The sequence below is a fragment of the Silene latifolia genome, chromosome 6 (genome assembly GCF_048544455.1).
Source record: "Silene latifolia isolate original U9 population chromosome 6, ASM4854445v1, whole genome shotgun sequence".
Taxonomy (NCBI): domain Eukaryota; kingdom Viridiplantae; phylum Streptophyta; class Magnoliopsida; order Caryophyllales; family Caryophyllaceae; genus Silene; species Silene latifolia.
In genome coordinates, this window is record NC_133531.1 from 45,880,282 (window position 1) to 45,893,978 (window position 13,697).

The following is a 13,697-nucleotide window of genomic DNA, read 5'->3' on the forward strand; positions in this document are numbered from 1 at the left end:
AAATTTCGACTCGAACCCTGAAATAGGCTTCCAATTGGGCTTGACTTGACCCTAACTACCACATGAGTGATCGGGTTCGTGAGAATATGGCCAAAGATGGCGAGAAAGGGCGATTTCAGGGCTTCCGAAGGCTCGAAAATCCCTTAACCAAGGCTCGTCGTCACGTGACGCGGCCTAAATTTGCTTGAATGCTGCAGGTGATGAGGCTTCTACTTCTGGGAGAGCTCCCTTGGAGATGGACGCTGCTATGTCGAGGAGGCTTTGGAGCAGGCCTTCACCGCTGCGGTGATGGCTGCCGGGGACGAGGTCCATGAGGAGGAGGCTGTTGAGGAGGAGGAGGAAGCCCCGAGACGGGCCAACGTTGGACGAGGAGGTCGTCGGTGAGGGAGCTCCGCGTGGCCGAGACCAGGGAGAGCGAGGCACTTGCTTTGTGGGTGCAGAGGGTCACCCGTCCTACGGATCTGAAGAGCTTGGTAAATAGGAATCCACTACTCATCACTCACCTTCTTTCATTCATTTGTTCATATCTCTTCCAATTTTCATTCAAAACTAAAGATAACTTTTGTTTCAAATCACAACAGGAGGCCGGGAACATCGGGTCGTTCTCGGGTTACACGACAGCGATGGAGTGCTACGAGCGGCTGTCGGCGAAGGAGCGCGCCATGATCGAGCGCGGAGCGTTCGGTGCCTTGGTGTAGGCCTGGAGGGATATCGCGAAGAGGAAGCTGCGGGCTAACCTTAGCCTGGTCCGCGCTTTCTTGGACCGATTCTGGGATACGACTTCCACGTTTCACATGCCTTTTGGTGAGGTGGGAGTCACTCTGGAGGACTACGACATGATTTCTGGTCTGTCGTGTGGGTTTGAGGCTGTGGAGTGGCCGGAGACTGCCATGAGGGTGGACTCGGCCGAGGCCAGGAGGTTGATCAGCTGGAATTTGTAGCCGAAGGCTGTCACAGTGCCGGGTTTGGTGCCCAGCTCCTACGTTCGAGACTACTTTGCGGGAAAGACCCCAGCGCTGGTGACTATCGACGGGAGGGCGACGGCTCCTCCTCCCTGTACAGCTGAGCAGAGGGCCCGCCTATGGCTCTGGTGGTTTCTGTCTTCGATTTACCTCGGAGACAAGGGAGAGAGGCTGTCGACGAAGATTCTTCCCTTCCTTTCTGACCTGAGCTCCCTAGGGCGATGGGACTGGGTCACTGCTGGTTTTGCGGTCCTCATCCGCTTCATGAGGGCCATGGTTCGTCCGGAGTTGATGGAGAAGGGGACTTCTCCTGGCGCTGTCGGACCCGGACTGCTGTTGGAGGTATGAACCTTCATTTAGACTAAAATCAATTCCTTTCTTTATCAAATTACGAAAGATCGTTATTGATTATCTTGCTTTGCAGGCGTGGGTGTACTCCTACTTTCTGGGCCTCGCGCCCAAGAGGACGGAGCCGCTGGAGAGAGCCTATTCCGTGGTGAGGGATTGGGTCATGTGCAGGACGAGGAGCAAGCGTTCCTCTCACGGTGTTTACCGACGGGACGTGAACGCTCTTGCTTGGCTCATTTGCTTCTCTATTGCTTTTAAATTGATCATAAGAATGATTCCGTGTTTGTCTTGTCCCAGTGGGAGCCCAGGCCTTGGGCGGAGTACGCTGGAGCGCGTCCTTTTGTGGCTGAGGTCCTTCGACCTAGGAGCTCGAGCCGGCTGCTGTTGAGGACTTCGATGGGTCCTGTGTGGTACTTGGGCGAGCGCTTGGCTCGTCAGTGCTTTCGGGATGTGTTGACGGTTCCCATCGATCCTCCTAGGACGATGTTCAGGGAGCCTTCTGAGGCAGAGAGGGAGGCCGACTTGGCTGGCGTCGGTGGTGACGCCCTCCTTCTTCCTGGCGAGGACTACTCGGCATTCCTCTACGGGAGGTTGGCGTACTGGCCGGTGGTGGTGACTGGTGAGCATCTTTACTCTTCTTCTTTACTTGATTTTTGAGAATTATGATGAGAGATCATCGATTAATGAGAAATATTTGGTTTTGTAGGAGGTTGAGGCGGTGGGCATCGAGCCCCAGAGACCCTCGAGTACACTGACACGACCGGGAGGACGACGATCTCCGAGCTGCGTGACTTTGACGTGGCTGTGACGGATGCTGGCCTGGACGACTGGCAGCATCTGATTCGGAGGGTGAGCCTCTAATTTTTCATAATTTTCGTGTAAGAACACATTTGGTTGAACTTGTTCAATATTTGAGAATTTCCTTTTGAAAATGCAGGTTGCGCCGTCTCGGTTCGTGGCGTTATGGAGGGTGGCCAACAGGCTGCGAGCTACAACCGTTGAGGCACTCGTCGGCGGTCGAGGCCGTCAGGGATGAACCTTGTGCCTGTTCCATTTTTGAATTTTGATTTTCCATTTTTTCTTGTAATTGCTTGAAATGATTGACATGAGCCAATTTTGTTGTTTATAGGGGGACCGCGAGCTGGAGCGAGAGTTGACCCAGTATTGGGAGGAGACGGCTCGCTTGTTGAGGGAGCTCGAGGTTCGAGACGCCGAAATTGCTGCTCTTGCGGCAAGAGTTGCGGAGCTGGAGGGCGACCAGCAGTAGTTTTGTGTAGTTGTTGTTTGTTTCTTGCACATTTGTACATTTTGGACCTTCATTTTGAACATTCCGGACTTTGTTTGGGGCTCGAGCCCCTAGTTTGTTGTACATTTCCCTTTTTGGTTGTATATAAGATGGCCTGAGTGCTTTTGCTGCTGGGTTGCGTTTGCTTGTATCTGCAGGTTAACTTTGAACAGGTTTGGTAGATGACGGTTTACGCCGTCATGCTGCCGAAATTTACATAGAAATCACGCAAAACATACATTTGTATATACACATGGCCTGAATTAGCGCAAAACGAGTGACTCAGAAGAATGCAAAAATGCAAAAATTTTGCCGGAAATAACCGGACGGTAGGGAGGGTTACCCCCTAAAAAAAGAAAAAAATAGAAACCTATAAGTTGAAAATGAGATGATTAAGAAAGAAATGAAATAAATTAAAATTAGAGTTATTTCCTAAAATGAATTATAAAAATGAAAATTATTTCTTAAAATGAATTATATTAACATGAGAATTATTTCCTAAAACGCAAATGTGCAAGTGTGGTAAAATGACGAAAATGTCGATGTCGTCTCGAAATGCGTGCCCGCGGAATTTAGGAAACACGAAATATGGTAACTTCCACGTATTTACCAAAATAATAACCCATAGGAATAGGAAATTATTCGTCACGGAATTAGGAAAGATTCACCGCGGAAAATCACAGAAATCAAGCTAAGGAATAGCAGGTGCTTCGCCTGTTCCCAGGTGGTTCTGTTCTGGCAGATTTTTGGAAACGGAAATTAATATAAATAGAGACGTCGATAGAGCTTTTATTCACACAATTCTTTCGTCTCTTCCTCGTCTTATCACATAAAAATTCTTAGAACAATTCCTCATCATGAATACTTTGGAGATTCGCGTAAAAGAATGGACCAACGAATTTTCAAACATGGAGAAATACGACATGGGCGCCTATAATCTTGGATCATTGTTGAGTTTGAAGCTTATCAAGGTTGTCAAACCATTCTTGGATGCTTGTCTTGATTATTGGGACCCGAATTTCCATGTTTTTGCGTTCCCTGGAGGCGATATTTGCCCATTTTCTGAAGAAATTGCTGCGATTGGTGGGTGGGACCCTGAACACTTGCCCGCCATTCCTTCTACTTCGCAAGGGTACAAGAGCAAATTTAGAGACTTGCTTGGGTTGACTAGACTCGAGATGGACCGTCTAGTGACCTCGAAAGGAGTGCGAATGTTGGACTTCATTGACCGTTTTATTAATAGGGACGGCCCCGCCGTTTCTTATGTTGTTAGGCGAAGGGCATTTAGATTTTGCTTGTTGCATGTGTATGTCTTCCAAGGGCATGTTGATGAAGACTTGAGAGGTGATCCCCGTCTTCTGGGCCTTGTTGAGCAAATGGAGCTGCGCAGGAGCCCAACTTGTTTATGTCTTGGAGAGATCCTATTGGGCTTGGATAATAGGAAAGCCAATCGCGACCTACCATTTTTGGGAAGTCCCGTCATTCTGCAGGTAAAAGAACAATTTTTTTTTTTTTTTTTTTTGATGTCTAATACCCGCGTTTGGTAGGTCTGGCTTATGGAACGGCTTCGATTGATCGAGCCCCCAGTTCATGTTCCTTCTTATCATGCTCGTTCAATTGCGATGAGGACCAGGCTTTACATGGTGGACTTCACCCGAGTCTGCAATTATTGGGAGAACAAACTGAAGAGTGATGATGGCCCTTTGATCAGGTGGACTGTACCGTGGTGGCACCTCAAATCTGTCACTGGAGTGTCTTCTTTGGATCCTACCCGATCTGTGCGCATTCCTGGCTTGGAATTTATGGTGTGCATCTTCCCGAAAAGGTTAATGAGACAGGTTGGACTAAAGCAGACGATCCCGAAGCTTGATACCGTCCCGCAGACTGCCGTGGCGCTTACTACAGAGAGCGGAAGGGAGTGGGCCATTAAATGGGGCCAAAGAAACGTATGGTTCTTGAACTCTTCTGCTAATGCCTTATGGGTGTCGGATTCCTATCTGCGATGGAGGAAAGCTGCTACTCCGGAAGAGCGCGAGAGATTGAGGAAGCGCGAGCCTGTTGACTACAAGGTGCGCGAGGTGGAAAAGGAGAAAGAGAAGCATTTGACTGAGGGAGAGGAGGAAGCCGGATTTCGAGTGGTTCATCCTTCGAAGAAACCAAAGACCTCTCCTATCGTGGATAAAGTGATTGACAAGAATGGGAAGTCTAGGCCTCGAGAAAGACCCTTGGTGATTAGGTCCGAAGTGGCGCAAGAGCGTCGAGGTCGTCACAAGAAATATGACAAGAATGACAACGGCAAAGGGAAGATGGAAGAATAGCCCGAATCTTTATTTATTATTTATTATTATTATTATTATTATTGTAATAAAAAGGTGGGGTTTTTAGAATCCTAGCCTATTTTATTTTTATTATGTAACGTACTATTACTAGAAAACGAATGAAATAAAAAAGGTTAAATGGTTATGAAACCGTTGTGATTTTCTATTTATTATTCTTGTTGAATTCCAAATGCAATGCAAATGTCCTTCTATTTACATTTTAAAATAATGGGTTGTATCCTGTGAAGGATTGCCTACGTATTCATAAAAAATGAAATCAAACCCTTGCGCGTAGTTCGAGTAAATGTAAAAGAATAATTGTTCTAAGCAAGAGCTTGTAATGAACTTAGAAAATAAGCATGAGCTTTTACTTACTTGTAGACACCTCGTTTCTGCACCTCTCGCAAACCACCCGGTGATGATTGGGCCGCATGTTTGATTCGCGGAACGATTTGTGACAGTTCGTAAGATTATCGTCAAGTGATTGCTCAAATATTAATGTCAACCTCTTAGTTGTCATCTACGTCCCGATACGGTCGTTTTGGCAGTAATTAGAGTGCATTCGGAGTCCGGGTCAAAAACCGTCTCCATTTTCTGATAGCTGTTAAATCCCGAGTCAAAATGTTCTGGAATGTTCCGGATAATTCTATTCCATATTTCTCAAATTTTATCTTTTGGCAAATAATATCCCGCAATATTCAAAAGATAATCGAATCAATTCCGTCCTACCATAACTTAAACACGGAAATCTTTCTTAAACAGGAGGAAACCTCCTGGGAAGAGACGCAGACAGTCTTTGCGCCTCTTCCAAGAGACGCAGTGGCTGCTGCGCCTCTTCCCAGACCCTTCTTTGCATGATTTACGTATCTTTTTTATATCTTTCCGAGATTCACTTCCAAAGAGTCTCCGAAACCCTAAACCTCCGCATGATTAGTATAAATAGGAGCTTTCGTTCCTCATATTTCTCACGCGAGTGTCCGCCCTTCTCTTCTCCCTTTGCATTCTAGACTTCGTTCTTACTAATTGGCGCCTACGTGCTTGAACCTTCGACCACGTAAGCTCGGATCCTTCCGGTACCACCTCTCCGTTGCATGACCGACCAATTTGACCACTACACTCAATCAATCTAATTAATCAATTTGTTAAATCGTTTTCCTCTTTAGAGGGCATTCTTTCCTTGCATTCGCGTCGAGCATTCACTAATCGATCTTCTTAGTTCATCTCGTTCCGTCAACATGTAAGTCTGAGGGTGTAATAATTCTCTTTATTTATTGTATTTATTCTATCGTATCATCATTGTAAGATTCACGTCGAAAGTACCTCATTTAAACCGATTTCTAAAACCGTCTTTAAAACCACGTTTTTGCGGATTTCCGATGAGAGACGTCGAGAAAAGACGCAGCAACTGCTGCGCCTCTTCAAAGGAGCGCAGCACCTGCTGCGCCTCTTTGTGAGGCTGCCGCAGTTCCTGCTTCTTTTCTTCTTCCTCGTCCTCTGTAATTCGTCTTTTGTTTTATTTGTTTTCTTTTGTTCTTTAATTCATTCGTATAATTATTTATCATTAATAATCCATATGTATATTATTCATTCACATGTTTTAATCATCTCAAATCCGACTTAAATCCTAAATAATCAATATTTACGGGTTTTTCGTCATTAAATTCAAACCCGGATTTTAGAAGTTCGATCTGTTCATATTGGGTTTCTGAGGTTCGTCATTGATATATTTGCATCCATGTTCGTCATCATTCGTCATGTTTAGTCTAATTAATTGTTTAGTTTGTCCCATTCACCGATGTCACTAATTAATCATTCATTAACATCGACCCTTCACATAATTAATCCGTTTATTTCCGTCTCATCCATGTTTTACTGTTTTTTTATGACTTTAATCGCATGTAAATAATCCATTAATCACTTTCATCCGAGTCAAATAATTTAATCAACCATTAAAATCACCAATTAGCATTAACGGTTTGCAGTTCCGGCTTCACAGCCAGAACTCACCCTTGGAACAGACGCAGCAACTGCTGCGCCTCTTCCAAAGGGCGCAGTGCCTGCTGCGCCTGTTCCAGGATGAGTTCTGTCTCTGAACTCCTTTTCTGCCTTGACGTAGTTTAATTAGTTTACGTATTAATCAACTAATATCCGTAATATCACTAGTTTCTGTTCGTTATTTTATTTTTATTTTTTTATTCCTTTTTATCAAATTATCCGTTTTAAAGGTATTTTCGACATAAATCGCCTATCTCAATGTAATTAATGTAATTTCCATTATTGTAATTTATCGTTATTGTATTGCTTTTATTGCTTGTATGTTTTCACATGTAAATGAACATTAAATCTTACTTCGACCAAATTGCATGATAAACTATTTGTTCACCGACTTAGTCTAATTCTCACATGTTAGGATTAAAACTTGGATGTTGCATTGCATGCATATAGCCGACGATATATCAAGTACGAATAACTTCCCTAATCATTAGTAGAGGCCGCTATCGAGGCGGGCGGGATTAGGTGTTCGATCAAAAGAGCTTCCTAATACGTACCCTCACCCCTTACTCCAGATCTCCGTGAGCACCCGTGTTCATTGGCATCCACGAGAGTCATTCTAGACATAGAATGCTAAGGGTAACGATTGCTTAGTGTTCATGTCACTACTTTGTGTCTTGACATGACACGAGGTATTCGAACGGTTCCAATTTCCCATAAAAATTGGTGGCGACTCCATACAAAATGCAAACGCTTGTCCCTCGTTTCTCAACCAAGCGCCCCGTGGGCGGCCCGCTGTCCACAGTTTGGCGACTCCACTGGGGATATACACTTACGTGTAGCTAGGGTGAAACTTGAACAAGGTTAGGGAATAAGTTTGTACAAGACAATTGTCGGTTTTCATAACTCGGTCTTCCTAGACCGTTTAATCCGGCCTTCCTAGGCCCAACCCAACCCATTCGACCAATCGTCCCGTCTAAACGGTCCTAATTCTTATTTGGGCCTAAGGATGGATAGCGATTGACGTCATCCATACCATGATGCTTACTCTTGTTTGTATCAAGGGCCTTCACTACTTGAGGAAATGGACTAGGAATCGGCCTTACTCTTGTTTGGCACGAGCCTCTCCACAGACTTCGGGTTTGATGGTTCGGTATGGCAACCCACCCTTTAAACCAAAACCCTTCTAAATGCACTCAGCATCCCGTTATAATGCTTGTATAAATGTGTAAACCTTACGTGATCACCATTTCAAAACAAATCATGACGAATTTTCAAAAAAAAATCAAAACCCAATTTCAATCGAAAATTTCGAAAAAAAAAGGGCCTTTAATTAGCGCAAAATCCGGTCAAAACTCTGTCCGTTTGTCGTGTCAAAATTCGGGCCACAAGCCCATTTCAAACCTCACCTCGAGTCCACTCCTACAACTACACTACAGTTGGCTAGGACACACATTTTCAAAGACCTTGTCTTTCTTCAAAAATCACTCAACACAAGTGGCACACACCCACTTCACGAGTCAAAACTTTTCCGCTTTTAAGTGTGATAGAATGGTCGATCGTGTTTTGATTCGTCGCCGATCTCTTATCCAGTTTCCAAGATGCCTGGGTCAAGTGATGAAACAAACCTCCAGCAACTTCAAGAAAATAGTGATCGAATCCTAGCCGCGATAGCCCAAATGCAAATCACTCAAGATCAAACCTATGACCGCCTCGAACTTATCGAAGGCTGCATCTTTGATGTAGAGGGAAAGTTACCTCCTCCTGAAAAAGAAGTACTACAATTTTCTGATGACGAGTCTAAAGACGAGAATCCTTTCCAAGGGACGACCGCAGCTGAGAAAAGACTCCAATACCTAGAGGAGCAATTGATGTACCTTAAGGGGAATGACATTTACAGGGAGAACAATCGTAAGTATGAAGCCGTCAATTCCAAATTGCCCACTAACTTTAGCATGACGGATATCCCTAAGTTTAAGGGACAAGAGAATCCTTTGAACCACATCCGCGCATTCAAGGACTACATGTCTATCAAAGGCATCAAACCCGAGATGTTCTTAAGGATCTTTCCTTCATCTCTCGACACCATCCCGAAGCAATGGTTCTACACTTTAGATCACAAAAAGGTCGCTACTTGGGAGGACGCCGCCATCGAGTTTTCGAAACAATACGCGGATAATGCCGAGATCCAAGTCAACATGCGCACTCTAGAGGTTCTTACCCAAAATGACAAAGAAGGATTCACCGACTTCCTAAGTAGGTGGAGGAAGACTAGTACCCAACTAGTTGAACGCCCGGATGAGGCCACTCTTGTGGAAAAGTTCGTGGACAATCTCAAGCCCATATATGCCAACCATTTGAGATATCAAAACATCAAAACCTTCAAAGACTTAACTGTACTAGGGACGCGAATTGAGGACGACATCCGTAAAGGACTCTTGTCCAAAACAGTAGGTCGAGGGTACCAAGGGTCCACAAGTCGTTCATACGGCTCTACTAGCAAGACCGACGAAGTTAACCTTCTCGAGCCATCCAAGAAAACTAGCCCACCAAGGAAGTTCACAAACCTTGGAGATACATACTCCAACGCTCTAAAAAGACTAATGAAGCAAGGTAAACTCCAACCCATTGGGCCTACTCCCGAACCTGAAAGGAAGTCCAAATTCTGGGACGAAAATTCCTACTGTGAATATCATAGAGGCAAGGGGCACGATACAGAAAAATGCTACAAGTTGAAACACGTGCTTCAGGATATGATTGAAGACGGTCGACTCCTAATTCCACCAGGAGGTAAACCCAACAACACTCAGAATCCTCTTGGAGTTCTAGTGATTACAAGTGACGAATCTACCTTAGATTGCTCACATCTCATTTCTCCCACCGAAGATGAAATTCACGCAATTGAGAAAGAAAAACTCTACTCTACCATCTCCCCTACCATTTCCGACTTCATCGCATGGGCAAGGAGTGTAGATAGACAAGTGTGGGAACTAGAGAATATGGTAACAAACTTACGTGATCCTAGGGCAACGCCTAAAGAACGCGTACCATTGACCTTCTCTCAAAACGCCACCATGCAAGAAGTAGTCGCCGTGGTCGACAAGCTAGTCAATCAAATCATACAACTAGAAAGTGACATCATAAGGATGAAGGAACTAGCTGCAATCAATGGGGTTTGGGCCGATGACGACGAGGATGAGTATCTCATCGAAAACTCCTTAGTCAAAGAAATAGTCCAAAATGGCGAAGACCAAGATGTGGATCACCTAACTCGCTCGGGTCGTCCATACCAAAGCACCACTCAAAACGGTCCAACCAATGTCATCACACCAAATGACAACGAAGACGACCCCACTGATCATTTGCTCAAGCAATTACAAAAACCAAGGCTGATCTTTCGGTCCCGGCAACTAGTGGCAAGCTCATTCCCGCATCGCCAAGCTTTACTGCAAGCGTTGGCCAAACTGAATGTAGCGCATAACTCTACTCCCGAAGATGTAGTCAACTTGGTCTTCCAAGAATCACCGAGGTTAAGTAATCCTATTACTTTCTCAGACGAAGACTTGCCACCTTTTGGCGCTAGTCACAACCTTGCTCTATACATCACCGTCATTTGTCTAAAGAAGAATGTGCCAATGACCTTGGTAGATGATGGCTCCGCGGTCAACGTCATACCCCTCAAAACGGCATACAAATTGGGCATGAAAGAGTCGGATTGGACTCCCACCAATCAAGGTGTACGTGCATACGACGGTACACGACGAAAAGTGGTTGGACTTACTAGCCTAACCATAGCCACGGGACCAATCGAGCGAAAGGTCAACTTCCAAATAGTGGACATCGAAGCTTCATTCAACATACTTCTGGGAAGGCCTTGGATTCATGCTTCCAAAGCAGTAACATCCACCCTTCACCAAAAGATCAAGATCCCACTCAATGGCAAAGTTGTGACGATCACTTCGTCGCCTATCAAGGCAATAATTGAGAAGCAATCAAACAATCAAGTCCTTACAGATCCCATATATGAACTTGGGGGCTTCCAAAGTGTAAATGTCATAGAAAGTGAGTTGGCACCTTTATACTATAATCCCTACTCTAACTTGGTGGTCAACCACATGCTCAAAAATCAGGGATACTTCCCTGGAATGCCTTTGAACCCGATTCGGAAGAACACCTTCGCGCCATACAAGAAAGGCAACTCGTCGAGAATACCACTTGGACTAGGGTATAAACCCACAGCTGAAGAAGTTCTTGAAATGCTCGCTCAAGTCCAAAATCGCAAGTATGTAGGAGTCCAAATGAGGCCATATCTCCCCACCTTAAATGGATACTTCGTTCAAGAAGGAAGTTCAGAACTCTTTCACGGGTTTCCCGAACCTTGGCATTACCTTGAGAGGAAGTTAGCCGGAATCGAGATCTTTCACGATTGCTATTTCATTCCTCCCGAAACGGTTCCTACCGTCAAAACCCGTCAAGCACCGTGCTTCGACGAACAAGCCGTTAGCCTATTGTTTGGAGAGGATCGATTCATTAGGGCCGCGCAGGATGAGATCATTACTATGATACTTCAGGACGATCGCTTCAACCCCACCGCGTTGATCACAGAAATTGACACAAAACAGCAGAAAGGATGGAGGAAATCCATCAAATGGACCAACAATCAAGGAAGACTCTTCAAGCTCACTACTGGAGAAGGAGAGATGTTCAAAGGAGAACCAGAAGACGACGAGTTCGAGTCGGAGTCAGAGTCGGAGTCTAGAGAAGTCATTAGAGAGTCTACTCCCGTTGTCATCCCCACTCCCTTCGTTTCTCCTAGCCTAGCATCGATTAGTCACGGTAGTTCGGGAAATGCCCCAATTACTGTTCCTTTACCGCCACTGACCATGGATCAGTTGGCTTCTTTGTTTCAACTTTACTCAAATTTTAATATGAATAAATCGGTTACGCTTACTCTTTGCGTTATCTTGAGTGCAATTCTGTTTATGATGATACTGAGGATGACCAAGACCCGGACTTGACCGAAATACCTCCCTACGTAGCCAAAGAAATATTACGGAAAGGGAAGGGGGACCAAAGAATGTCGAGGACACCGAACCTATCAACGTAGGAACTGAACTAGAACCCAAAGAACTTAGGATAGGGACTACCTTGAGCTCTGCCGAACGGGCCGACCTCATAGACCTCCTAAATGAATTCAAAGACGTCTTCGCTTGGTCCTACAAAGACATGCCAGGGATCGACAGAGATATTGCCGAACATAGAATTCCGATTAAGACAGGTTTCAAGCCTGTGAAACAGAAGCTCCGACGAATGAGAACAGAGTGGGCTCTAAAGATTAAAGAAGAAGTGGATAAGCAATTCAAAGCCGGGTTCATCAAAGTTTCCGAGTATTCTGACTGGGTAGCTAACATAGTACCCGTACCCAAAAAGGATGGGAGAATCCGAGTTTGTGTTGACTTTAGGGATTTGAACAAAGCGAGTCCAAAAGATGACTTCCCTCTACCTCACATCGACATATTGGTGGATAATACTGCAGACCACGCGTTACTATCCTTCATGGATGGGTATGCGGGTTATAACCAAATCAAGATGGCCATGGAAGATATGCATAAGACCGCGTTCGTCACCCAATGGGGAACCTATTGCTATACAGTAATGCCGTTCGGATTGATCAACGCCGGAGCTACATACCAACGCACCGCAACTACACTCTTACACGACATGATGCACAAAGAAGTTGAGGTATATGTAGATGATATGATCGTCAAGTCCAAAGAGAGAGAGGGACATATTGCGAACCTTCGCAAGTTCTTCGCAAGGCTACGGAAGTACAACATGAGACTCAACCCTCAGAAATGCACATTTGGGGTAACGTCTGGTAAACTCCTAGGATACGTCGTTAGCCAACGAGGTATAGAGATAGATCCTTCCAAAATCAAGGCTCTGATTGAAATGCCACAACCCCAAACAGAAAAAGAAGTCAGAGGATTCCTGGGAAAAGTTCAATACATAAGTCGATTCATATCGAAACTTACGATGATTTGCGAGCCTATCTTCAAGAAACTCAAGAAAACAGACCACACCATGTGGGACGATGATTGTCAAAAGGCGTTCGACCAAATCAAGGAGATATTGGCTAAACCACCAGTGCTCATGCCACCACAACAAGATCAGCCTCTTGGTTTGTATCTTACGGTAACCGAAACCGCCATGGGTGCCATGCTAGCTCAAACCATAGGAAGTGAAGAAAGAGCTATTTACTATCTAAGTAAGAAGTTCTTAGAATACGAGTGCAAATACTCACAACTCGAAAAGACATGCCTCGCTCTTGTGTGGGCAACAAAGAAGCTACGTCACTACATGCTTAGCTACTCCGTCAAAATATTCTCCAAAATGGATCCGGTCAAATACCTCTTCGAAAAACCCGTCCTCAACGGGCGCCTGGCAAGATGGACCATGATGCTCTCGGAATTTGACCTCAAATACGTACCACTGAAAGTAATAAAGGGTCGCGCCGTCGCCGAATTCTTCGCAGAAAATCCCATCGACGACGCACAAACCATAGATACTTGGTCATTTCCCGACGAGGATATACTTCAAACAGATGTAGACTCCTGGGACCTATACTTTGATGGAGCATCAAACCTAAGAGGGTTTGGAATAGGAGTGTTGCTCATTTCTCCTGAAGGTGAGCATACACCGATTGCTGTCAAACTCGATTTCGAGGTGACAAACAACGCCGCAGAGTATGAGGCTTGTCTAATTGGACTACAAGCGGCAGTAAGCTTAGGC